Here is a 27,879-nt window from a genome sequence, read left to right on the forward strand (position 1 = left end):
TTAGAGGGATACGGTGTGTGTGTGTGTGTGTATGTGTGTGTGTGTGTGTGCAGGCATGCGTGCGTGCGTGTATGTGTGTGTGTGTGTGTGCGTGCGTGCGTGCATGTGTGCGTGATAATCTGATACACGGTTCAGACTAACATTTGTTGACTATTTGATACCAGAACATTCTCATTGGATACTTCTGTTTAATACAATGAATACAAGGTGACATAGTACAGTCCTTTGTTCTCTGTAAGTATGCACTGATGAGAGTGTACTAGCATGTATGCTTATGTCAATGTGTGTGTGTGTGTGTGTGTGTGTGTGTGTGTGTGTGTGTGTGTGTGTGTGTGTGTGTGTGTGTGTGTGTGTGTGTGTGTGTGTGTGTGTGTGTGTGTGTGTGTGTAAGGAAGTGTCTCAGTTGGCTGAAACAGAGCTCCAGACAGTGGAGCTGCTTGGCTGAGGAGAGCAGGGTCTATAATGAGCCGCATGGGCCAGATGATGCCCATCGCAGGTCACACAAGCCCCTCACAATCCCCCCAATATCCAGTCCAGAAGCCTCTGTTTGCCTTCCCCAGGACGGGGCTCTGCTCCCCCCAGTCCTCCCTGGTCCCCCCTTAACGCCTGTCAGTCCCCCAGATCTACCGTACGGCCTCCCTGGTGAGGTGTCGCTGGAAGCCCCAGGCACACCACATTAATCTATATAATGCCCTCAAAGAGTGGGCTTTTTCACACCGCTAACTGCCAAGGCCTACGAGGGGCAGGGGGCTGCGCCATGGTTCAGCTGTTCGCCCAACTGGCGTCCGCACACACACACATACAAGAACACACACACATACTGACGCTTTACCTATAGGCTCCGATTGACTCAAAAAGAAGTGTACCTTCATCAAATGGCTAGCAGAAACCCCTGCAATCTTAGGAGGGTTGGACTTTTCAGGCAAATAGAAAAGAAGCTAAATCATCTTGACATTCACCAACGTGGAGCCCAAGAGAAAGCCACGGCTTCAGTTATTTCTCCCATCCACTCATTTGGTTCTCCTTAACCCCCCACACCCCTGCTGCACATACACACATGCACACACACTGACACGTTTAATTTCAGGTTCTCAGCACATCTGAATTACAGAAAACTGACGAAGGATGGAGGCCAGGCCCCTCCGGACTGATTAGCATCATTTAAGAAAGCGTTCCATTTTGCTCGGCTCAGCGACCGCCCAGCCTACAAGATGGGTGGCCTTTCAGCATTAGAAGTCAATATGGAGTAAACTCATTTGAATTGAACATGGAGGAAAACCACTCCAGCGCCTGGGCCACTGCATTTTTTGAAGTCTTCATATATTCGTTCAACGACCTAACTGAGTTCTAAAGTAGCATATGCACATAAAATGAGAGGACAAAATAATGACAATTTGAAATGTATAAAGTAATAAGACAGAACACATTTTTTTTGGCCTCTAAATTATATTAAGCCATGCAAATGGTTTCAAATTTTGTAAAGCTTTTCAGAAAATCCTACTTATGGTTGCCATTCGGTGCCAAAAAGTTCATCTGGCCTGTAAATTTAAGCATGGATTACAAATATTCAAATCATGAGCTTACTGTTCAAATAAACATTTCCAACAGGGGAAAAGTTGCAAGGCATACACTTTGAACATAATTCCTCCTCTGGTATCGCCCTCCCTTCGCTCCTAATAAAACAAAAAGAACACACAAAAAAAGACAAAACAAAGAAAAGAGTTCAAAGTTCGTCTTTTCATTTATCGTCCGACTGAATAAACACCCCTGATGAAATCTAATTCATGTAATTGTAACCACCTATACAATCACAGTTTGACGGCCTTGGTTATGTCCTGATATCCTGGGCGGGACAATATTACAGTTTAAAGGGGGGAATGAAAAAATGAAAAAATAATAATGTATTTTTTAAATATTTTTTTTTAAGTCTTAAGCCGGTCAGCTGCTCGCCACATGGTAGAAACAATAGGGACTGAAGTCACAATGAGTTCAGCTTTGGTTTCCTAATCACCTCTTTTATAAAGAACCCATCTCATTGGAGAGGGCTGTGTCACTGCAAGGGGACTGACCAGTTATTAGGGCAGACAGTGGGGCTTCACTAAAGGAAGGGCACACTAAACCTGACCCACGGAGATCTTGACCTTGACCCCTCCAATGTCTTGTTTTTCACCCAGCTTGGGTGAGATGGACCCGGTCAGGGTAGGACCTAGGCAATTGTAATGACAGACTGTGTTACTCTGGGATTAAAATAGCTCCGGCTCTCACCGAGTGCTGCATTAAAGTCTTCCACATTGCAAAATTGCAAACAGATGCAACTCAAGTACCTGCAAATAATCTGCCAAGACCAATTTCAAAAGGGAGATTTCAAAATATGTGGAAGTCATTAGGACGAGTATTGTTTTTGTGAGGAGCAGGCAACCAGGAGTGGCTCCACAAGCAGATGGGTGCTGCTTTTATTTAAGAAGAAAGGCCCAATGTATTATTCCTCCATAAATGAAGATACATAACGTAGTATGACACAATTACAGGCAAAATATTGACGTTTCAAAGGCAACAAAAGAATGTAAAATGTATTTTTTTTTTTAAGTTTCGCAACACAATCTTTCATCTTCTTTGAAACTTCTTTGTGGCTTTTCAGAGAAGATATGAAATAAGACAGAGAGATCTAACAGTGTTGTGTATTAAAGGTAAAATTATGAAAAGCCTCTTTCTCCTAAAGGAGAAATATTTCTGAGGTCTAATTTGCAACTGCTGCTGTTGTTGTTTTTCAGTTGAAGAGAGGGTATCGGAAGTTCTAGGCTCCTCGGTTGTAAAGCTTTAAAGCACTGCAACACAGCATTCTCCAATTAAAGATGATTTCAGCACCATGCACGGCAAAAAACTTCATTAGAATGTACATCAAACTGACAACAAATACTATTCTGTGTGCAAGAAATGAACAAGGCGTCATCAAAATGCACGCTCTCTCACATTTATTTATTGTAGCAGATGACTCTTAATATCAAATACAATTTGATTACAAAGCGGTAAGGTTAGTGCTCTTAAGTGGAATATAGTGACAGTTTGATCCCCCCCCCCCAAAAAAAAGTTGTGAAATCGCTGTCCTTGAAACAATAAGCATTCAATCAAATCCTTCATGATTGTAAGAGTAGGAAGCGTTTTAAGGCTTTCCACCCACAACAAACACACTTTGTTCTCCTGTTATGAGAGAGAGGGACACAATCAAGTGCGTGAGAACGCCGGGAATGCGGAATTTTCGAGCGATTCCTCTCCCTCTCCTCTCCCTTTTAGGTCGCCCATATGATTTGCTTCCTGTCTCATTGTAGCTGGCAAAAGAAGATGGTGTAATTGAGCAGTGCAGAACATGTGCCCTCCCTGCTCGAAGATGACAGATGGATTATAAAAACTTCAAAGCCAAGCATTTGGAGCACCAGGGGAGAGATGGTAGGTATTTGAACTATCATTCTTTACCCAGGAGACAATGGCTGCCTGACATTGTGTATACATCAAGAAATTGTGGAAACACACAGACATAATCTCCCCCTTATCCCCCCCCCCCCCCTCTCTCTTACTGCTATATATTTAACATCCTGTTATGAGCAACTTTCAGCCAAGCACAAGAGCACACGTTACCGTAAGGGGGGGTACACGTACAAGAGTTAGCAGAGAAAGAAATTGCTGTATTTTTGTATCAGTTAACCACCTATTTCTTTTTTAGAATGTTGTTCAATTTGACTGTATGTTGCCATCAGTGTCTTGTCTTAATAATAATGAACACACAGAGGGCAGGGACAGGTTTAACCCACGCAAGGACATCATGATAAACAGGCCTGTAAGAATGTAAGCTACTGTAGCCGAAGCGGGATAGTGGGTGGTGATTTCTAGAATCATCTTCAAAGCATGATTTAGGAAAACAGCCATCTGTCGGTCTTCCTTAAGCACGGCGGCGACCTTTAATAGTATAAGGACAAGATGTGAGTTGGCCATAGATGGAGGTGAACTGGAAAGACTTTAAGAGACACACAATCATAAGAGAGAGCACCAGAGAACGGATGCTATCTGCAATTGTCCCCTTCGCTCACACACGCAAACACCCTCCTGAAACTCTTCAACAGACACATACCCACACACCGCCTCCACCCTTCTCTCTCTCTCTCTGTCTAACGCCCACGTGCACACGCGCACACACCCACACAGCGGGTCATACGGGAAGCTAATTACTGTTGACCTCCACAGTCACACCGTTTAACCCCAGTCCCTGGCATAGTGACCCTGTCTAAATTAGCCAGGCCTAACTCTGGAAACCGGACCTTCCTCCATCCCTCAAGTTCTACGCTGGTACTGGTCGCACAAGGGTTCCACCACGACACACGGTTTAGAGTTTAGATCATCAAAGTCCCCCAGGTGGTGAACTACTCCTTACGGAAATCCCAATAGGTTCAGAGTAGTAACGGTCTCGAAAAAGACTGTCTTAGTCACATCCACACGAAGGTTAATTCACACAAACGTTAGTTTACCACAAACAGACATAGCTTTAGAGAACGTTCACTCAAGACACAGGGAGGCGTCCGCGGAAGTCTTGTCTCGTCAGTCAGGCAGGATTTTGTTGAGCGGTTAACATTGAGCCTCCAGTGCGCTGTGCTCTAACTGAGGCTGCAGTCCTCTGAACCTCCTGTGACCTGGATGTGACTCCCCGTTTGACCTTGGGGGCCGGCGAGGTTCTCCACTCTCTAGCATCTGCCAATGGGCTCATTATGCAGCCCTCCCTCCATGTGGTCACCTTTTCCGGATCCACCCGGGTTTCCAATCTAATCTCTCTGGATCATCCCATCAATCCCCCCCCAATCCTCCCACACCACCTCCTCCCTCTTGTCTTTTCAACTTAGCCCTTTATTCATGGAATCAGTCAGTCATTTCATTGCTTTTCCAACAACATGAATGGTGATGTTGCATGGTTGAAGTCATGTTTACTGTGTTCAGGTTCTGGAATATAATAATGGTAACATTTTATGACCGTTAGGGTCTTCTGACTCTTGGACTGGTCCGTGTGCAAATAGTTCCGTGTGCAAATTCTCTCGAGAATTAAACGAGACAATCCTTTGGGAAGGCCATCCATCACAAATGTGTTGCATCGTTGACGTGTCCGAAATAGATACAGTGTGACGGTATAATAAATACAATGGGACGCTCCTCTCTTTACGCTTCCTGTTCCTCTTTCCCGACAACCAGCAGCATGGGGAAGCAGATGCACCGTTCCTCCCTCATCCTCATTACTAACTAACTACGCTGTTTGATTAAAAGCGTGTGAGAAAAAAAGAAAAAGAAAAAAAGAAACAGGCCGAACCTCCATAATTAAGATCCCTTCACAGATTACCTCTGACAACAAAAGCGTGGAGAGCGGCCGCCTGCAGCCGGGGAAATTGGATGAAAAAGAGAGTGAGGACGGGCCTGACCCCTCTCGGCTCCATGCTTGTACCGGCCTTGCCTAGATCAAATGTGCTCCCCAGCAGGAGAGGGACTCCCACCGGACACGATCCAGGGCCTGGGGCCTACAGTACGGACGCTACAGCTACATGACCCATATCAAAGTTCCTCAGGCATTGTACTATAGCTACAAATCACGCACCAGCTTCAGCGTAGCACACAAACATATACACACATTCATACAGTGTGTACAAACCTTTGGGTTCTGTCCTCATACCGTCTGCTAAAGATAAATACCATTGGAAACCACACAGACCAAATGAAATCCCACTGTGTCGCTATCATGAACGCAAAATGACTAACACCGATCCACATTACCTAAGCACCTTATAATCAGCCGGCTCCGAAAACGATAGCCAACGTCTGCTATTACCTAGCTACAGTACAGTAATTGTACTGTTACGGTTCATTCCAGATTTCATACATGTGATTCCCCATGTTGCTAAACTCCAGCTAGTCTGGGCATCCACTCACTAACACGTTCCCCGTTAAGCACCCCGCCCAAGGGGACCAAGAGCAGCTTCCCTCACCTGAGCCTTTCAACCTACGACCCGATGGTCAGAGATCCATCTCCCTACCCGCCGCTCCACGCTGACGCCCATTATCCTGTGGGTCCTTTGCCTCCGCCTCAGAGCGGGAGGCCATTAATATAATCACAGGGATCTAGTGTGTGCTGGAGAGCCCCGAGGCTACAGCAATCAGAGGGAAGTGAGAGAGAGAAAGAGAGAGAAATAACTCCACCCAAATCTCCGGAAAACGTTCCCAATCCGACGGCGCTGACACGGATGGGTCCAGAAAGTCATGATCGCCACTGGGGGGGGGGGGGGTTGCTGAAGTTAGCATTTTAAGAGACCTCCCAAAACGGCGGGGTTGGGGGAATAACACATGAATCTTCTCTACAACCTAGGCTATGCCTGGTTGATCTAACGATGACTGGTCACAGAACCATCATCATGCAAATTTAAACAGAGAAGATATTTCATTGCACTAATGATGATGCCCCCCCCCACATAGAAAGCCTATAACTATCAACACCAGGCAAGTTCACCACTCTAACAAGGACATCATCTGTGTGGTCATCATTAGCTTAATGTCCCAGATGATGAGGTGGCTAGTTGGGGAAGACAGCGTGAAGAACTGTAGAAACTTGTGATTGGTCCTCACGCCAGGCCATTGGAGGTCTGTGGGTACAACCCAATCATTAGAAAGACAACACAAAGAATTGTCGGAAACCCACCTGACCACAGAGAGGCTAATGCATGAAGGGACCGGTTGTGAGGCCCCTTGTGCAGAGAGCAGGGCAGGGTGAGCTGAGATTCAACTCAAAACCAAAGTTGCTCCGTTCAACTTTGGAACCGTGGTCGCTTGGCCACTTTAGAGGCACATAGTGAGTGGATGACTAACCTCATGTGTTGAACTCTTTCCCACTCACTCTCTAAGCCCGTCATTGTGTTCTGTAACCATGGACGTGGAGATTTCTTCCAAAACAACTTGGTTTCTCTTGCGGAGCATGTTTTCTTCAAAGTCCTTTGTTTATCACAAACTCTAGTGGAGGATGGGCCTGTGAGTGGAGCGAGGATAGTGTTGCCCACACGGCTCCTGCCTGAGCCACACTGACAGTCCTATTTACTAAAACAGGAGAAAGTCTACAAGACTCTGGCCCAGCACTTCCACTTAGCTTTCTCCCAATTACAACGATTGGTGTGAACGACATGACAAAGAGATGAAACGGAGAAGGGAGAGGAGAAAACAACGCCTCGCGATCAAAAAGAAAAAGAAGAAGAAAACAAAATACGGGAAGAGGGAAAAAAAAGGCTGATTTAGGAAAATCATCCGAAATTGCGGGAGATCTGTTAAGGGTTTGCTGCAGCAGGGGTATGAGCACATCTTAACACTTAAAAGGGGTATAAAAGAAGCTACGTGCCAGGGGAATTCTCTCCAAAAGCCCTTTTAAATTCACCTCGGTAATAACGCAGATAAATAAAGACAAATTCCCCAAAGTAAATACTATTTAGCTCACACCTTGAGCTGCAGTTTTTAAAGTGGTTCACACAGGACTGACAGATCTCCTCACACAACGCCTGTTCTCCTTCTCTTAAAACACCAGGTGGGAACTACTGATTGTGTGTGTGTGTGTGTGTGTGTGTGTGTGTGTGTGTGTGTGTGTGTGTGTGTGTGTGTGTGCGCGCGTGTGCGTGCGGTTGGATGGGTGGGTGGGTGTGTGTGCGTGCATGTGTGCATGTGTGCGGTTGGATGAGTGTGCGTGTGTGTGTGCGGTTGGATAGGTGGGTGTGTGTGCGTGCATGTGTGCGGTTGGATGGGTGGGTGTGTGTGCGTGCATGTGTGCGGTTGGATGTGTGTGTGTGTGTGTCTCTCTTCTTTTTAAAGGCCTTCTTCGTGGAATGAGAGACGTTCCCAGAGCCTTCAAAAAGAGCCCTTCTTTGGTGACACTCGCAGCAGGGGGGGGGGGGGAGTACCTCCCAGCTTTTGGACAAGCAGAGCATCTCATAAATATACAAATAAACGTATATTTAATACTTGCGAGAAGAAGGGAAAAAAATACATCCTGCTCCCTCTTGTGGCACTGCTGACCAGAAGATGTGGCCAGCGAGCACCAACCTTCACAAAAGAGCATGTGTTCAAAGCTGGGAATGCTAATTTACCTTTAGGCCTACATATTTACTTTAGCATAAATGGAAAAGCGTAATATGGAATTAGTGCATCTCAGGGGGAAACTGTGTTTTTAAAATGCAGACTAATGCTCTCAGTTTTAAGTGTTGTAAAAAAGGCAGACGGCATATACACGGCATCGAGTGAATCTGTGTTAATAAAGTGTAATACGCAAATAAAGAGCTACCGTGCAACCGTATTCCCTCACGCTCCTCAAATACGCACCCATAGAGTGCAACTGATAAATCAGCGGCTTATTCCAAGACAACGATTTGAAATGATAGACCAGAAATAGAGCAGGCCTTCACATTGAAGTTTGATTGGGAGTTACAGTATATTTTGTGCGAGCTGACATTATACCTCTCTGTTTGACTCCAACTGGCCATTATTACAAATGTCCCCTAGCCTAATAGAGGTGTGCAGACAGGCCGACATTTTACTGACTTTTTATCAAGCCACATTTATCAACACTGCCATGGAGATCTCCAGGAAGCTTGTTCAAAAGCAGTCCAGAGACATGGCTAAGTACATCATCCCCTCCTCACTGTCTTGCTCTTTTTTTCCCTCTCTCTCTCTCTCTCTCTCTCTCTCTCTCTCTGTCTCCCTCTCTGTATGCCCTCTCTCTCTCTCTCTGTATGCCCTCCCTCTCTCTCTCTCTCTGTCTCTCTCTGTCTCCCTCTCTGTATGCTCTCTCTCTCTCTCTCTCTTTCTCCCTCTCTGTATGCCCTCTCTCTCTCTCTCTCTCGCCTTCACTCTCTCAGTCCATCTCTTCTCTCTCTCCCTCCTCTCTCCCTTCCTCTCTCTCTCTCTCTCTCTCTCTCTCTCTCTCTCTCTCTCTCTCTCTCTCTCTCTCTCTCTCTCTCTCTCTCTCTCTCTCTCTCTCTCTCTCTCTCTCTCTCTCTCTCTCTCTCTCTCTCTCTCTCTCTCTCTCTCTCTCTCTCTCTCTCTCTCTCAGGTTTGGAGCCACTAATTCACAGGGCCTGATCCGTCTCCGAGTCTGGAGACGCCAATGCTATCATTATCAGCCAATTCAGCCAGCCGTTAAATGGTGGAATCAGGAGACATTTGCTCCCCTCCACTATCGCTGTGACATCATTACCGAGAGATTCAACAGCGGGAGCGCCCGGTCCACGGGGAGGCAGGGAGACAATACAGCAACTCAAGCCCAGGCATCTCCTCAAGGAATTACACGAGAGGGGGGTCTGAGGGTGGCTGAGGGTCTAATACAATACAGATCTACCTGGGAGAACAAACTGCACCAGCCTGAAACTCCCCCATGAGCACACTGGCAGCAGAGGAAGAGAGAGAGAGGAAGAGAGAGTGATGTGGAGGGAAAGACAGAAAGATGGTGGGGGGGGGGGGGGGGGGGGTTCTGCACACCGTGGGTAAATGGCAGCTCAATGCTAGCTGACGCACTTGAGCCTATTTTTTGTCCTCCACCTCTCTCTAGCTAGAATTTGTAGATATTCTCTCTCCCTTTCTCCATGTGACAGTAAATAGCTAGATATATTCTCTCTCTCTCTCCCTCTCTCTCTCTCTCTCTCTCCCTCTCTCTCTCTCTCTCTCTCTCTCTTTCTCTCTTTCTCTCTCTCCCTCTCTCCCTCCCTCCCTCCCTCGTGACTCTGGAGGCAACCTGTGAACTGCTTTGACACACAATCCACTCTGGAGTAGAAGGAGTGTTTTGACCCCCTCACACTATGATACATCGTCACCATTTGGTTGTTATACGTTTTGAACATTGGTGGCTGATGAACAACTCTTCCCCTCCGGGATACAAACCACTCGTGCTATAGTGCTGCTGAATAGCTCCTCTTCCGTCCTTCAAACGCAGGACAAATAACATGTCATTATACATGACTCTCACGTTTATTTGAAAGTGGCACCAGTAGCTTTTTAACCTTCACCTTGTTGAAGTCCAGGAAAAATGACTCTGGAAGTTTAATGAACCAATTAAACATAATGCCCTCTTACCCACAAACAAGTTGGAGAACAGACAAGAACACACTGAATAGCGCACACACGCACACACACGCACGCACACGCACGCACACACACGCACGCACGCACACACACACACACACACACACACACACACACACACACACACACACACACACACACACACACGCGCACACACACACACACACACACACGCACACACACACACACACACACACCCACACGCACACACACACACACACACACACACAGAACATAAACATGTTGGAAACATTCTCACTATATGTCTCATATAGTGTATCATGCACATCAACAAACACATGAAAAAGAACACAGAAACAGTCAAACACAGTGATTCTCACACATATGCAAGAGAGCAAGAAGGGGGGAAAAAAAGACCTGGCTTTGAAACTCTCACAGCCCCCAGAAAGCAAAGACACTCAGCACTCCTAATATCTGACTGCTCCTGATTAGGAATTGTCAAAATATTTGCGACAGAGGAATTCCGACAGCCGTGCGGCGCAGCTCCTCTACAAAAGACCCATCTTCCCTGTGTAACAAGTACACGAAATGAGTGCAGACATAGAACCTAAAATCCCCCAGGCTAAAGAAATCCAGCTATTGTAGTAACAACCCGCGAGACCCGGCTGGGAATGTACAGCTTTCAGGGACACTTCTCATCATATTTGTAGCACAGCCACTGACGTGTGCGGTGCGCAGGTCAGTCTCTTTCCAAAGCCCCCCTTCTTCTAAAAAAACAAGTAGAACTTCTCCCAACAAATATTCACAGGGGTTTGCCTATAGTGGGGGGGGGTTTTCACCTCATTTTTTGTTCCACAAGGCAAGTTTCATTAAAGATCCAATTATGCAAATCAGGTCCTGAAGAGGCAGCTGAATACGCAGTATAATAGTGTACAGTAATAGTTCAACACAATATACGGCATCGGGGGCAGATTTACGAGGCAACATAACTGCTACGCCTCTGTCCTTTGGAGGAAAACCTCTTGATCATAATTAAAGGTGCAGGGTCCTCTTACTTCTCTGCAACAAGCCGTCTTTACCAGGGTCCCCTCTACATAGACCCTAAACACACTAACTAGCGACCAGCAGGCCACAACCTATACCGAATCAGAGTACAAACATCATTGTGACCCGCATAGAGCTGGAGAGATCTCCTACTACAGATTTCCTTCAGTAACTAACCCACCTCACCCCCCCAGTTTTGGATTTAACCCCCAGCAGCACTGCAGATATTCACCACTCTTTTAGGCATGCCAGGGAGAATGCTAAATAACACAATGCCATGCTTCAGAACCCGTGATTGATGGGTGGTTGCCTGTTTGTGTTAAGCTGTTGTCGGCAAAAATGACATGGCTGTAATGTTGTGCTCCTTTGCAGATCAAAAGGAAACAGTCTTGACACAATGTGCAGCACATTTATAAATCCAAAATGCTAATAAACTTCAAAAAATAGGCGTTAATCTTCCAAAACCGGCTGTCGACTGAGGTACTGTGTACAAAGGGGGCATTTCAGGACGTATTCTAATATAGTATTTTTTATTTTTGGAGAAAAATCACAGTTGAAAGGCTACTGTGGACGTGTGTGATTAGATAGATAATTTAGACAAAGGCCAAGACCGAAGCACAAGCTGCTCATCTTTCCCAAGGCTGGGTAAACTAGTCCAACTTAACACATTCTATTATTGAGTGTCAACATCAATCTAGATCCCCAGGTCCACGATCCATATAGATCTATCCCAAAACCTCCGGGAAGAGAAAGAGAGAGAGAGAGAGAGAGAGAGAGAGAGAGAGAGAGAGAGACAAAGACAAAGACAAAGAAAGAGAAAATGTCTGTGAATATATCTACAAATTCTAGCTATTTACTGTCACACATATACTTCCAAGTTGATGTTCCTCCTTTTACCAGCCTAACTGTCTTTTTAGTCAGAGGCCTACCTCTTCGTTTGAGCTCTAGCACTGCAAACCTCTCGCTCCCTGTGCTCTCGCTCTCCCTCTCCCTCATTCCCTTTTTCCAGACAGACAGACGCTCCTTCTGGTGGCACCCTGGCATGAGGCAATTGAGTCAAGCTCATCCGTCATCACCTCATCTGTCGGCCCAGTCCTTATTCTTACATCACACTGACGTCTATGATTACTATCCGCAACAACAACAAAAAAACGTTGGACATTCACATCCTTGTCGCTCTCATATCCATACACATATACACACACACACCTGTAAAACAATATATGCTGTATGACAGACGTGACAAGAGAAGTGTGGAGCGCCACAGCCTTACAGACAAAAACAGGACCTAACTTCACAAGCGTGAGACGTGAACACCTCGTCTCTGTAGCACTCGTGTGTTCGAACACAGGGCTTCATGACATGTGTCAGAAGACATAGGGTCTATTAACCATCATCTCTCCAAAGTGAACCTTCTAAATCAAGGTCACCATACTACAAGGCTCACCCCAGCCTAGCCTATTTGTTATGTGTTATGCCCCCAGCTTGCCTTCCAGCCCGCTCCTGAAACAGCCCCTCCTGCCTGCCAAACTAGACTGGGGGGGGGGGGGGGGGGGGGGGGGGGGGGGGGGGGTGAAGGGAGCACACAGCCACAGGGGTAAAGGCCTTAGCCTTTGGAGCCAGAGGGGATGGGGGCTCCACTGCACATATCAATTAATACCTAATCGCCAGGCCTCGCCTGCCATACCGTCCCACATGAGACCCTGGCTACTGCCGTACATCTGGAAGACAATTTCGACCAATTAAAGGAGCCCGAGAATCATTTAAGAGTGGGATGGCTGTTTGATCACGTCTCTGACTGCTCTCCTGCTCCGGCTACAGTTGACTTGCTGCAGATTGACAGGTCCGGAGAGGAGCACTGATGCCATGCCCATGCCATGTTCTCTCTCATCTTCTCATCCTCCCTCCCTCTCTCTCTCTCTCTCTCTCTCTCTCCCTAAAGATGTGCATCACCGTGGCTTGTCATGGCCCACGGAGCAACAGACACAGGTAAAATAGGACACATTGCAATGCTGACCACTAAACAGGTTGACGAACTAGTTGAAACACGGCACCTGTGATGCTTAGGAACGTGATTGAATGAAATAAGAGCAAAACATGAGATTTAAAGATGGGATTAGGAATATAACACCAAATTCACAATAGAGCATACACATGACCAAAATGTTGAATCTGTCAAATCAATTGTTTGAACTATGTGAAATGTGATAGCCTGTCATAGCATTCATGGCATTCTTGCACAATTCATGATGATGATAATAGTAATCATAGTAATAATAATGTAATAATAAAATACATTTCCCCCACATTTTGTAGCAAACTAGTCAAGTATATCCAGGACAACACACACAGGAGCTGCAACTACATAGCAGTTAGTAAAGTAACACGTTCTCTTTCTCTCAATAACACCTCTCACAATTCATTGTCATTCTCCTAACTATCGGTAATTGCATGGAGGCTGCTGTAGGGCCCCGATCTGTAATGCAGTGCACTACAGTGGGACTGTTGTCCATCGCTATTTCATCTCAATAAGAAAATAAAAGGAACTGACACAAAAAAAAGGTTCACGCCCAGACACTATTACAGACATAATATCCGCCTGGCAAATACCATTAAACAATGACAGTGGTTTACTCGGACTGTGCATCTGGGCATCCTATTTGTTCATTTCCTTTGACAATGAATCTAAGGAATAAACATTTATCGCAAACTCAACTTTGCGGAAGATACAAAAAAAAGTGAAACAATGTGATGGACGTTGTGTAACGCTTGCGTTACGGTTGAGGGGGTCGTGTGTCTTCTCGGCCATTGTAGCCTTGGCTACTGTTTTAATTTGCTGCCTTCCAGTTGGGTTCATCTCATACCTGGTTCATCTGTGTTTACATGGGAGGATCGCTCCCTTCTACTCAAGGTGAAAGGCTGCTCGGTTGGATGAGGGACACCTGCAGACAAGTCCTGCCGGAGAGAGTTTGAAGCACTGGCAGTGCAACGGGTAGCCTGTGTTTTATTCCACGAAATGATACATAATAGACTCGTACAAAGGCAATTTGAACATTTTGGGTTTATCAGAATGTCTGGGAATATATTTACCCTGACATATTTCAGATTCACAGCGCAAGAAACGAAACATCTAAACCCACACCGACAAAATCTATAGGCACTTTAAAGATATAATTTATATTTTGGAACATTTAAATTAGGCAACGTGCATTTCTCTATAGCTTATGAAGGTTGTGGCATACGCTACTCGCTAGACTCGACCTCGTTCCCGATTAAGTTATAGGCTATGCTACGTCCTTTTCATACAATTATTTGTCATGAGTACCTTTTTTATTCGTTTCCGAATCGCTATAACTTTTGCAAATGTGGATACATTTCCCCCAAGCAGCTGCGTTTTGAATCAGTCGTTCAAAACCGAATTTCTCCAGTGATATGTGTGTTGTCTAGATAAAATGTTTTAAAGCGTGATATGACATTTAGCCCTCAGTTGTTGAATGCTATCATAACGTTCCTCAAAGCATAATGCATGGCTGCTATTCATAAGAGGTCGATCACAGCACAAAATGGCAGGTCTCACCGGCTCTTCCATCTCACAAGTTTTGACACATGGCATGCAGCGGCTAACTTTAATCCTATTTCTCCAACAATATGCACTCAGGTTAGCTGAAATTCTAAGCAAAACCCCTAGGGATGCGATGAGAAAGTTTCCGAGGCAGATTGTATGAGGAACAGTTTATACTTCATTAAAAAGTAGTCGCAAATATCCGCCTGTGCTATGCATGTCATGTGTCCAATACGTTTATGCACACTCCGTTGTCTATTTTCAACGTCTGGAATATACAACTTTTACATATGGCTATTATGAAATCATTGAAATAAAAAAAGAGAATAGTTGAGTCGCTGTTCAACGTCTTCCCATGCTTTCATTATGTAGACTAAATGTTTTCCACCCTGACAACCCCGCATGCTAACGTCACCGCTATGGATATTTAATTATACTGTATTTTTTGATCACGTAGAGAAACAGGCCCCATTGAGATGATACAATAAAAATAACATTTATTCAAACTGACTTTCAAAAGCGAAACGCATTCGAGTTACCATTCCGAACCCCCATTAAACCCATGCGTAAGCTTCGCACTTCTTACCTTTACATGAAGTAGCGCGAAGAAACTCCTGTCTGTAAACGATGCCTTGGTGAGAGATTGTGTTCATTGAATAATGAGGCATGTCCATATGATTGACCAGATCATTTTCTTTCGCTGAAGGGGGAAAAGTGCGCTTCGGACCTGTTACGATGGTCCAATGCAGAATTATCTATCTTACTGTTCCGCACATATCCTGAGTAAACAATCGCGTTTTATTTCATTCGGTCTGTTTTTTTCCCCCAGGCCAAACGTGTTCATTGATACTAATCACTCAGCATCACAACATATTTCCATCTTTGAGCTTGGACTCTCCCTATCTGGTAGGTGAAATGCATTGTACCGTCAAAAAAAGCAGTCCATTGTAGTCCGCCGCGTTATTCACAGCAACTAGATATAGGTCTTGCGGCATTCGGCATTGCTGGAGCTAAGAGCGTAACCCAAGATAAAACAACACTGTAAATAATAATAATCTCTAATCGTAGGCTACATTTCCCCCGTGTTGCGGTAAAAAAAAAAAAAAAAACATTCCCAACCTCGCAGCTTGTTTCTGACCTTGAGCTCCGGTAAACACTCTTATTAAAATCTGTCTATTCTCATCAGAAGCCATTCACTTTGTCATTCTTGTTACGTTGACACCGTGTATAATTTGGCTTTGATACATGTAGTCCGCGACCATGCAGTGGACACATAACAACTGAACACATATAATGTTGTAAAAGTACATGTCCTTACCTTTTCAGTTAACTATTTCAAGTATTTTTCTTCCCAAAAAAACTCCAGGGTAAATCGGTGTAGTCTGCGCGTCCTGAGCATCAGTCACAGCTCTAGTGCTTAAGAGAAGTAATCAGTGATAAAATGACGTTCATCTCACTGTAACCTTGTGGCGCATTTAATGTAAATAAGCCAGTTATGTTGCCAATCGCATGCATACAAACGCAAACTGGTCCTGAGGGAGGCTTTTTTTTTTTCAGGTGCCCTGACGAACCAGGTTTATTCTAACAACATGCATGGGAGCGCTTTTTGAAGCCATGGGCTAGGAATTAAGCATATTTATTAGTCAATATTATATTTAAAACAACCAAGCGGTTCAACAAGGCCACGTCGTACCTTATTAAAACAGAACGAGAAAAGTCCAATATTAAACGCGCTCACCCAACGGTTCCAAGTAACCTGGGGAAATGATTTAAAGAGCTGTCTACTTCGTCGAGGACTGTAAACTTTTTTTTGGCATAACTTTTGCGGTAGGACAGAGATGCACAGGCCGACCTTTCATTCTCCTAAATGTTCGCACAAAGATGGTTTGATATATTATGTTTCTCTAGGTGATGGAAGGAGCGGTATATAATGCAATTATAGTTTCAGTGTTCCGGCGTTGACGAAGCAATTGCTTAAATAGACTCTTATGGGATTATATAATGATTATGGTGTAAATATCGGAACGGTTTGGTAATAATAAAAAGTATCAAATACTACTATGGACGGTTGGTTTTCTAGAATGTAAGGGCATGTGACTCTGGGACGATGATAAAAGCGAGCAAACGTGGAGAGGTCGACAAAGAGGAGGACGGTGATGGTTCGTCCAAACGCAGACGGATTGATTATTCAAAATGTCCTCGAACCATGGGACACATCATCGCATTGATCGAGATGATATCAAATCCTGTATATAACCAGACAGAAGTCCCACACCGGACTCCCTGGTCGTATTTATACGGGGAGATAGAACAGCTGTGAGCGTATGGTCTCCCCTTTCCACTTGTGCCCAGGCGGCGTGTGACTCAAGGATACTCACACGCCACTGCTCAGTGTGGTAGTATGACGGTGAACTAATGTGTTATGAGCACATGCCACTCCATCTGTGTATGACACTGATATGTACGTTGGTGTGTTACAGCTTGATTCAAGTGTGAGTGTAGGGCCTACAATGAGCCTAATTGGAGTGGATTATAACTCTATTGGATCTTGGACATCTTGTGATTTAAAATGTAACTTTAAATCAGAGTAAAAAGGGATAGCTAGTAGCTATTGGTTTTATGGCTATACTGCTGTATGTTTATTTTTTAACTACAATGTTTGATTGTGTTAGCCTACGTTGTTATGACTTTTTCTTGTCTTTGTTTTTCTTCATTTATAGTGTTATATTTTTTTCAGTGGAACATTAATAGATAATCCAGAAGGAAAGATCCCGGCTGCGCTTTCTTTTCCTTCCAGACAAAACATATATTTTTAAAGATAGTCCACATACATTATTCACTATGAAAATCAGATTCTCATGCTACCCCTTAAACGGTTAGGAATTCAGCATGCATTTTCCAGTTTGATGTGTATGAAATTCTTTTTTTTGAACAAATTCCAAAATAAAAGTTTGTCTCCAAAGGAATTAGCATAACTAACCCATCAATAATATCGCTATCTCTATGGGAATGATAGCGAGAGCAGTAGGGGTGTTCCTTTTCTCAATTCTTCATGGATCAACAGCGCGTTCTCGGTTTCTTTTGAACTTGTTATAGCAAGTCAAGTGATTCTTTATCGGTGACAGGCTTGACAATGCGACGGGGATGTGAAAGCAGGTCAAAAGGAAGTTGCCATATGGATTTAAACATGCACATTTCGAACAATATAGCACGGGTATGTCCCATAAATATAGCCTGCATTTAAATAATTGTGCATTACGGTGCAAGTAATAACACATGAGCATACAACATGAACTTCCTTGAACTAATAAACTATTCCCTTCACTTAAGATGCATGCCTATTGGCCTATTTTGTTTATTTTGTCTTTTTTTCTGTCCAATTCAGGCAACACATCATTTTTCATGTTTTAATTTGACTTTTAAAAGACTTGAATTAATACAGTAGCCTATAGGAAATAGAATATAGGCCTGTATGCAACATAGGACCAACATTTGAAATCTGAAGGCAGACAGCCACAAACAAGTAAAGATTACAGTTAACTTTTACAGCACTCTTCTACCTATATTTAGCAACAGGTGCTCCAGATGAAAAAAAGGGAGTCACAACAAGAGACCTCTTTAGGGCAGTACACTTATTGACTGACATTCCTGAGGATACTTTGGAAATGGACTTCTACCAAACCTTTATTTCTATCATCATATTCCTTCATATAAAAACAAATCGATGAGTATTCATGAAAAATAATACACTGATCATTGACATTTCATTACTGCATGTCTCATGTAGAAGTTTCTGGTACTTCCCTGCCTCCTGTATGTGGACCCCCTCCCAATAACTTTACTTGTATCTTTTACACATTGCAATAGGAGGATAGAGATTTGACAGAGTGAACAGATATTAGAAGTCAACGGCGCTGTCGACAGAGCTAGGGTTTGGGGGGGCCTGGGGTCAGGGGTCAGGGAGGGGAGCACAGAGCAGGGTTTTGGACAGTCCTTCCAGGCCCATTAGACTGATGTTTCTGACTACCAGCTGAAGATGGCTCTGCTTATGGACTATATGCTTGGGAGGCATCCAAGAAAACATGCTTGAAAAACAGACTTGCCACTGTTCACTTCTCAACTAAACTAAGATGTTACTCCTTCAGTCTCCTCTCAGTGTACTCTTGGATGTGGCCCTGCTTGTAGTCATTTCAAATCCTCAGCTCAATTGCAAATTAGTACTATTAGTAACAGACAGAACCATTTTTGAACATTGATGCAACATGATAGCAATAAAGTGTGACCTACAGTAGCAATGCGCTCATGTTGCTGTGCATCCCATTTTATAAGGATGTGGTGTGTGTGTGTGTGTGTGTGTGTGTGTGTGTGCGTGTGTGTGTGTGTGTGCGTGTGTGTGCGTGTGCGTGTGCGTGTGTGTGTGTGTGCGTGTGCGTGTGTGTGTGCGTGTGTGCGTGTGCGTGTGCGTGTGCGTGTGTGTGTGTGTGTTTGAAACCAGTCTGAAACATAAAGTCTCGTCCAGTTCAGATTGAAATGAAAACACACCAGAGTGGCTGGCTCATATGTAGAGAAAATGGCTTCTTTCTTCAAATTGAGTTTCTCAATGTACAATTAATCTGTTCCAGGCCTTTGATGAAGTTTTTTTTTCAAAGTATCCTATTTTAATGAAAACGGAGTGAGTGCAATTTTAAGCAATATGATTCTCTGAACCCTCTGTGACTGTAAACTTTGAAATGTAACTTAAAATTACACTTTCAAGTATGACATCCACTAAATGAGGAGCACCGTTATAAAAATAAATAAAAAACATTTCAATTGCCGTAGTCATTTCGCAATCTCATCATTATTGGTTACATCAATCCCGTATGTGAAGCTTTCACATTTCGACAAACACACCACTGTTTCTTTTTTCTTCAGACTGGGGTCGAGTGCACTACATGTTTGGCAGTTCTGATCATTAATGAGGCTTCGCACAAATACTGCAGAGACAAATATTTAGAGCTAAAGTCTGAGGTTTCATCATCCTCATATTGTGAGACTAGGGAAAACTGTGTTCCTATATTTATCAGGAGAAAGTGTATATACTGATCAAACTTGGCCCCACTTGATGAGTTACTTAGTGCAGTATATTGCCTATGACCGATAACCCGGGCGGATGCTAATTTAAATCATCTGAATCAATGTCTCTACTGGAAGAAAAAAAAAAATCTAAATGAAAACATCTGACTCAAACTGATTGAGAACAATGTTCGGCATAAGGGATTTAATCATGATTACTGCATGCTTAAAATATCCCGGGTTTGATAGGTTCCATCATTCTCATATGTCTAAGTAAAATAAACTACAGTGTGTTAGGAGGAACCCTCGGACAACAAGACTAATGACAACACAGCCGACGGCACAGAAAGACAGTGAAGGGGAAAACTTTCTTATGAGGAGTTACTGAACAAATCGGAAACACGGGTTGACAAGTAGGCCACTGCTTACGGACGTTCCCTCTAAGTGACAAACAAGAATGATACATGACCCAAGCCTCAACCCAAATGGGAGTACGTGGCTGCCCATCTGTTGTTGAGTTGATAAGCTTATAGGCGATAACTTTACAGAGGGTGCCATTATCACACAGATTTAACCAGACCCTACCACCAGCCAACTCCCTCATACTCCAACTACTACTGCACTGTACCACTACTTCCTCCTGGCTCCTCACCTCTCAACCAAAGTCCATATTTCTGGGACAGTGAGCCATCATATTTTACTATTACCTATCAATTGGTTTCTAATCGCAATAATGAGGCAGCTGCCGTTGGTAACGGAGGGCTAACTGCCTCCGTGGGAACATTAAGGAGCCTGGGTTATGCTGTGGGCCGTTAACTACCTACAGGCGCTCCTTAATGGCTCCAAATGACCTCCTCAGTGGCTATTAGCACATAATTAGAACCTGCAGACCATTCGTGACCTCCACCGGACACACGTGATGCGTCCTCTGTAGCTCCTCTCCCCTTAACACTTCAATCAAAGCTGCTCCCCAGTGAGACCACTATCACTGAGCTTACGTGAGTTGGCATTGGCAATCCAATAGTCGTGTATTCAAACATATTGGCATGCCAATGAACACAATACATTTAGCTGGTCTGGTACAAAGTGTGTGATTGTAGGAAAACTAGAAAGAAAGAAAGAAGATAAACAGGTATTATACGTCCATCTTGAAAGAAGCTTCTCGCCTCAGGAAGAATCCTTTACACTTTCAGCTCCTTTGGTACCGTTTCCTTTCATCAGACACACATGGAGTACAGTGCTGAATAGTGCAAGGTGCTGCCACACCACACAAGTTTCTCTGTCAGACTAACCTCTGTGTACACTTACCAATGGTTTCCTGGTTTCCAGTTACTCCGAACAAAGGAGAGCCTTAGTTGGTTCATGACAGCTGAGGAGCCCTGGAGAACAACATAAGAGAATAATAAAAGGAATGTGTTGCTTTGTCAGGAAAATACAACACAATATAACCACCTTAAATTATCAGTGAATTATCTCTAATCACATGAGAATTATGTTGGTTATTTGTCAAAAAAAAAAAAAAAAAAATGTAAAAAAATTAAAAACAGAAGGACAGTGACCTTGTGTTACAAATATGAGCTACCAAAAACAAATTCCACAGGATAATCTTTGTAGGCCATGAGCCATCCTTGGAAAAAGGGCTTATATGGCTCCACACAAGATCACTTTATATTTCCAACCGAACCCTACAGTGAAGATATATAAGCACAACATTGTGGTAAGATGAAAAGATACTACTGCTAATACTAACATTGCACACGAAGAGACCATACTTTGTCAACGTGATCAAGCTCAGCAATGGCCATGCAGCTATGGATTTGATTGTTTGCATTTAGGCTTACCCACAGTAAATGTAGTATGATTGGCAACCTTCCCATCAAAACCACACTCACGACAGCGCACACCAGAGGCTGTGGCTTGTTATTACAGGGGGGGAGGGTAAACTAGGGTGCAGTGGCCACAGAGCGCCTGCTAGCTGTAGTGCCAAGAGGTCACAGACTCTAAGGACATCCCAATTTCCTGTGCTCACTCTTAAGATTCAGTTTTGGATGAGCTCCCTGTGTCATGGGTCTGAATCACTGCCCTTGCAACGCACGCGCTCGCACGCACGCACGCGCACACACACACACACACCAGTCCTCCCTGAATTCATTTGTTTTCATTTGTCAGCAGTACTTGTTCTTCACTGCTGTGCTGAAGGATCTCTTAAGCAAGGGTCCGTCTCCTCCTCCTTAATCATTAAATCAGCTTTCTTCTTTACAGTGGGATAGCAGGACAGCTAACAGTAAAGTACTGTGTACTGCACAGTATTTAATCTCAGTTCAATCTGATTACAGCTGCAGAGCTTCTCTTTGTACCAGATTGTGACATGCAACCTTCCTGCAGTGTCCCTACAATGCTGAGATAATGTTTCTGCATGTTGTTGGTGACTGTGGTGCAGCCCAATTAACACTGGAGCAATGGCCCATCCAAAAATAGCTGGTACTTGGAAAATATTGTTTTGTTTTGGGGAGTCCATCGTAGTGCCGCATGGCTACCGTGCCGCCAGCCGGTCAAACAAAGAGCGAGACACAGAGACAAGGGTTGAGAACCTTTTCGCAGTAAGAGAAGAGACATCGGGAAATTGCACTTCCGTGCCATCAATTTCCCAGAGACGACCAAAAACCCTGGACACACTTAATCAGGAAAAGGGCACACCTCCGAATATCCCTTCTTTTGTAATGGCATTACAAGAGAAGCAAGATTTACAGATCACTTAATGTGCCTGAGTCTTCTGCATAAAAGTATATACAAAGGTTAATATTGCAATAATATCTTCCTGGAGGGCATTGTAATCATTATCTCTCTGGAGGTATCAATTAGAAGCACTTTACAGCAGGTAATGACTGAGATTCCAGTACAAAATGACATTATTATTGTTATCATCATCTATAATTTCAGAGTGGCAGAGGCAAAAAAGAGAATGATAAGTTCAACTAGAGGTAGACTTAAGGAATGAGAAGACTTTTACATCAAATCTGACATTTTGTCTCTTATTCATTTGGTCAATGACCACCCCTAGGTCCTCCTCAGCTTGTGTGTGCTGCTGCTACACTACATGTCCAAAAGTATGTGGACAACTGCTTGTCGAACATCTCATAGCAAAATTATGGGTATTAATATGGAGTTTGTCTTCCCTTTGCTGCTATAACAGCCTCCGCTCTTCTGGGAAGGCTTTCCACTAGATGTTGGAACATTGCTGCTGGGACTTTCCATTCGGCCACAAGAGCATTAGTGAAGTCGGGCACTGATGTTGGGTGATTAGGCCTGGCTCGCAGTCGGCATTCCAAATCATACCAAAGGTGTTCGATGGGGTTGAGGTCAGGGCACTGTGCAGGCCAGGCAAATTATTCCACACCGATCTTGATAAACAATTTCTGTATGAACCTCGCTTTGTACACGGGGACATTGTCAAGCTGAAACAGGAAATGGGCTTCCCATTTCCCATTGCTTCCAACTGTTTCCACAAAGTTGGAAGCACAGAATAGTCTAGAATGTCATTGTAAGCTGTAGCGTTAAGATTTCCCTTCACTGGAACTAAGGGGCCTAGCCCGAACCATGAAAAACAGCCCCAGACCATTATTCCTCCTCCACCAAACATTACAGTTGGCACTATGCATTTGGGAAGGTAGCATTCTCCTGGCATCCACCAAACCCAGATTCGTCCGTCGAACTGCCAGATGATGAAGAGTGATTCCTCACTCCAGAGAACGTGTTTCCACTGCTCAAGAGTCCAATGGCGGGGAGCTTAGAAAACCCATTTTTAAAACTTCAGACGAACAGTTGTTGACTTGACGTTGCTTCCAGAGACAGTTTGGAACTTGGTAGTGAGTGTTGCAACCGAGGACGATTTTAATGCGCTACACGCTTCAGCACTCGGTGGTCTCGTTCTGTGAGCTTGTGTGGCCTACCACTTCACGGCTGAGCCGTTGTTGCTCCTAGATGTTCCCACTCCACAATAACAGCACTTACAGTTGACCAGTGAAGATCTAGCAGGGCAGAAATCTTACAAACTGACTTGTTGGAAAGGTGGCATCCTATCTCAGTGCCACTTTCGTTGAAAGTCACTGAGCTCTTCAGTTAGACCATTTTACTCTCAATGTTTGTCTACGGAGATTGCATGGCTGTGTTCTTAATTTCATACACCTGTCAGCAACGGGTGTGGCTGAAATAGCCAAACTAATTTGCGGACACCCCTAATTTGAAAGGGTGTCCACATACTTTTGTATATATAGTGTATGTAGATGTTCTGTTTCAATGGGCAGACAGATATTCAAATAGAGATGGGTTTCCTCATATTCAGGCATTGATTGTCAGTCCCAATTTCCTCAAAGAAGCTTGTGTGTGTAAATGTGTGTGCATGTGTGTGTTAATTTGGCAGTGAATGTGTGTGAGAGAGAGACAGAGACAGAGAGAGAGAGAGAGAGAGAGAGAGAGAGAGAGAAAGCGAGGAGAGGGAAAGAGGGAGCTGTGCATCAAAACCTTCAGCAACTGGACAGCAAATATTTGCGTACCACAAAACACAACAGCATTATGGTTCGCTCGTCACTATTTATTCAGATAGGGGGGAAAAAATATGTTTTACGCGTCCGAGAAGTTGTCGTGTGACCTTTGCGCTGGACTACAAACAATTATAACGAGGATTGGTTCTGTTATTGACCTCCCTCATCAAAACCATGAATAATTCAGAGATACACTCTTGCTTGTCCATAGTACATTAAGCATAAAGGCCTCTGACTTTTGATTGATTTCTTTTATATTTAATAAGCAGCTCGGATTCTCCTTTTTAAGAAGAATTGAATTGGACGTTGGTGACATCCATCAGGGCTATTCATACCCAGGAAGTTATGAGACGGTTTTCCATGCTCCGTCACAACCACCCTAACGCTTTATAATGCGTGTCCGCCCATTTGTTAGTCACACTGTAGCAAGGCTTGGATTGCGTGGGTCTTTTCCCACATCGTTGTGGGAGGAGCTACAGAACAAGTAGCCCACACTGCTGGCCGACAGAACACCAAGTGGCAGGTCTGTCTCTCTTTAATGTCTGTTAAAGCGACCATGTAGTGGTTTAGACATTCCCCTATATGTACAGTATGGTACAGCATTGATGTCTGCAGTCATGGGACAAGCACATACGGTGGTGGTCTATCGTCAGCATGATCAACAATGCCAGACCTACAGGCGTATATTAGACTATATGATAGAAAATGAAGAAGAATGTGTTCATGCCATCCCGATTCCGCCCCCCTCTCCATGAAGGGGGGGGGGTACGACAGGGTGAAGCCCGAAGGTAACGGGAAAACTCGAGGAGGAACAATAAGCTAAGAATGGATTGAGAGGAGGGGTTCAGCAAATTTCACATTCTTCACCCCAAGGAGAGGATTTTTAAATAGGATTGCAGCCCTTATATGATTTCCACTGTCTTTTCCTTAAATGTGTGTAATTTGGAGTGTAATAGAGAAGAAGAAAACCGCTATAGGTTGATCTCATCAACCTCCATCCATACCCAAGGGAGGATGCTACAGCTAAAACTAGCTCCCTAGCTAGCGCACGGTATTGGCCTTGAAAAGTAATACAAGTAGTGGGACTGGCGGAGAGGGAGTGAGGAGAGATCAAATACAGGTGAGTGTTATCCCTGAGGAACTCCAGATGGCCTGCACTGCCCCTTCACTCATCCAGCTAGACGCTTCACTGTGTCACTAAGTCAATCGTCATTCAGAACCTGCTTACGTACCACCACTCTTTATACATGTAGCTATATATAGCCCTTGTACTTTGTTAAGGGAGGCATGGCTCCCATAATCTTTTCAGACTGGGACAAACTCACTCCATTGATATCAATGTGTTTATTGCAGCAATAGCAATATAAGGCAAGGCGAAGTGAGATATCAGCTTACCCGAGGCTGAGAGAAATGTAAGATAAAGGATATTTAATATCCAGTTCACATCACGAGGGCTAAACCTCTAATAGCACTTGGGGTTTCTGTGCAGGTAATGCCTTCATCTTTGTCTAAACACACTTTCATGGACTTTAACTGTAATAATATAAAGTGTGTGGGTCACAGATAAATGTAGCGTAATGGCTCAAAGCTGAAGATTACCCATACATCCTGTCTGCTTATTAATGCTCCTAGGCACTTCCACTAAAGGTGTTATCTTCAGGAGAGGGGAAAAAAGCACATCAAATATTATTTCTTTTTTCTTTATTTACAGCTCTTTGCATTTTGTCACATTGCGTTAGAATCAAAAAAGCGTGCATTCCGGATGGCAATAATCACTCTCTGAAAGCAAATATATACGTACATTATTGGGTACAACATTACGCTGGTGGCTTGTGTTCTAGGACACATTACCCTCGCTTATTTTGTGTCTAAATGATAATGAGCATTCAAATGATAACCTATATCATTTAGAGTGAAAACATGAATTTAAAACACTAGCTGCCATTTACAGAGGGGTAATGTTTTCTTGAGATCAATCAGGTGTCCTCGGCATCCATTAAAAAACCGTAAAGAACCACCCATAGTAAAAAGAATGGTGTTGTCCTAATTATGTGTTAGGTGATGCATTATTTAACAATCCAACATACATTTTAGGGTTGGATATGAGTAAAATAATTCATGACAAGATCTCTTTTTTTGCCCAACACTTTAAATCAAACTTCAATAAATGTGCCACCCCTATCCATTTTACATGAGGCCTTGCTGAAAACAACCAGGAAGTCTGTTATTTATAATTCTTCCGACAGCGCCGGGTCAGAAATACAAAATAACACCAAAGAACGAGAAGCTTCAGCACACTTGCTGACCTTGGGCTACACATCCACTTCAACTGGGAGAGAAACAGACAAAAGGTGGCGGATGATCCAAAAGACAGTCCCTCCAAAAATTCAGTCAGATCCTAGCAATTATGGCACGTTGTGCTTGCTAAGGGTTTCCCACAACCAAAACCTCATTTTCTGTCTCTCTTCACTCTCCACACATTCATCTAGTCCTTCCCACAGCACACAAACGAGTAAGTTTGGGTTGGAAAAAACTCAAGTTGAATTTATTTTCTCTGTCAGTGTGTCATGTGGTAAGCCTATAGAATATATATTAACTCTACTTGAGGAGAGATTAGGTTTTGAGAGGGTGACATGTCAAAGGTCACAGCCCATTGTTTGCTAGTTAGTTTGAGACAGTGTGACTCAAAACCAATCCGGTGAAAATACATGTCTTTAGATTCACAATGATGGATCCATTTCCACAAGCTGGTGTATCTGTGTACATTCATACATTTTGTAATCCAACTCTTCTAATCTCACATAACCAGGCCTCATTCAGCTGCAGTTTCATTCCAACTCCCTTTTGTTGACCCAGATATATGCAGTAAATGACAGTAGTGTGCCTCTGCCACCACTGCTAATGACAAAAGCAATAAAACATTTGGAAGGGATGAGGCCATCTATCATGTGAAGCCCACAGAGAAACAGAGGAGCTTAAAAGCACAGTAAGAGTATACCCTGGAAAGGCCCAGGGAAACCAAATGTATATCATATTACACATTGAAATGTGACCCTGTAATGACATCACTTAATATTAAATCAAGGCCTTGACTCAGTTTTACTTAAGCTGAACTGGTGTCCTTCCTGAAGCGAAATGAAAAAAAATGGAATAGTGTCATTGTTTTTCTGACTGTGGAACATAGATACGGTTTGATTTAGACTGGCACGAGGCAAACATGGAGAGAGCAGGGTGCTTTAAAACAAAGACAGAATAGAAAGTGTGTCCAGACATTTAATTACTGTGGGATAGCGAGGTAACTGGACATACTGTACAGGCCAATTCTTCTCAGGGAACCATTAAGCCCTTTTCGGGTCCAGCAATGCAAACACGTTTTACAACGGGGTTTAAATAGCACCTTTTTATTAACACCTGGAGAGAAAAATCATGTAGGGATTTGTCTTTGTCGAGAATATTAAACTGGTTAAAAGTACAGAACAGTGGGTTTACCTAAAAAAAATAATCTATTATATACAATATGATGGTTATGTTTTTGTGGCAAAAAAGAATAACATATATATATATATATATATATATATATAT

The 27,879-nt window shown here is 43.7% G+C and overlaps 2 protein-coding genes across 5 annotated transcripts in view; both read right to left on the minus strand.

Moving 5' to 3' along the window:
- Positions 1 to 16,827, minus strand: part of LOC139411350 (zinc finger protein 536-like) — a 174,355-nt gene extending 157,528 nt beyond the window's left edge. For 2 of the 4 annotated variants that reach the window (XM_071157612.1, XM_071157613.1), the window contains exon 1: positions 16,020 to 16,104. The gene's annotated coding sequence lies outside the window, so the exon portion shown is untranslated. Of the gene's footprint in view, positions 1 to 15,287; positions 15,415 to 16,019 lie in introns of those variants that run through there. The other 2 variants (XM_071157614.1, XM_071157611.1) reach the window with 2 other exon arrangements.
- The window catches only part of LOC139411351 (tumor protein p53-inducible nuclear protein 2), a 360,874-nt gene that overhangs the window by 188,409 nt on the left and 144,586 nt on the right, over positions 1 to 27,879 (minus strand). The window lies entirely within an intron of this gene.

This window comes from Oncorhynchus clarkii, chromosome 6 (assembly GCF_045791955.1).
Source record: "Oncorhynchus clarkii lewisi isolate Uvic-CL-2024 chromosome 6, UVic_Ocla_1.0, whole genome shotgun sequence".
Lineage (NCBI taxonomy): Eukaryota > Metazoa > Chordata > Actinopteri > Salmoniformes > Salmonidae > Oncorhynchus > Oncorhynchus clarkii.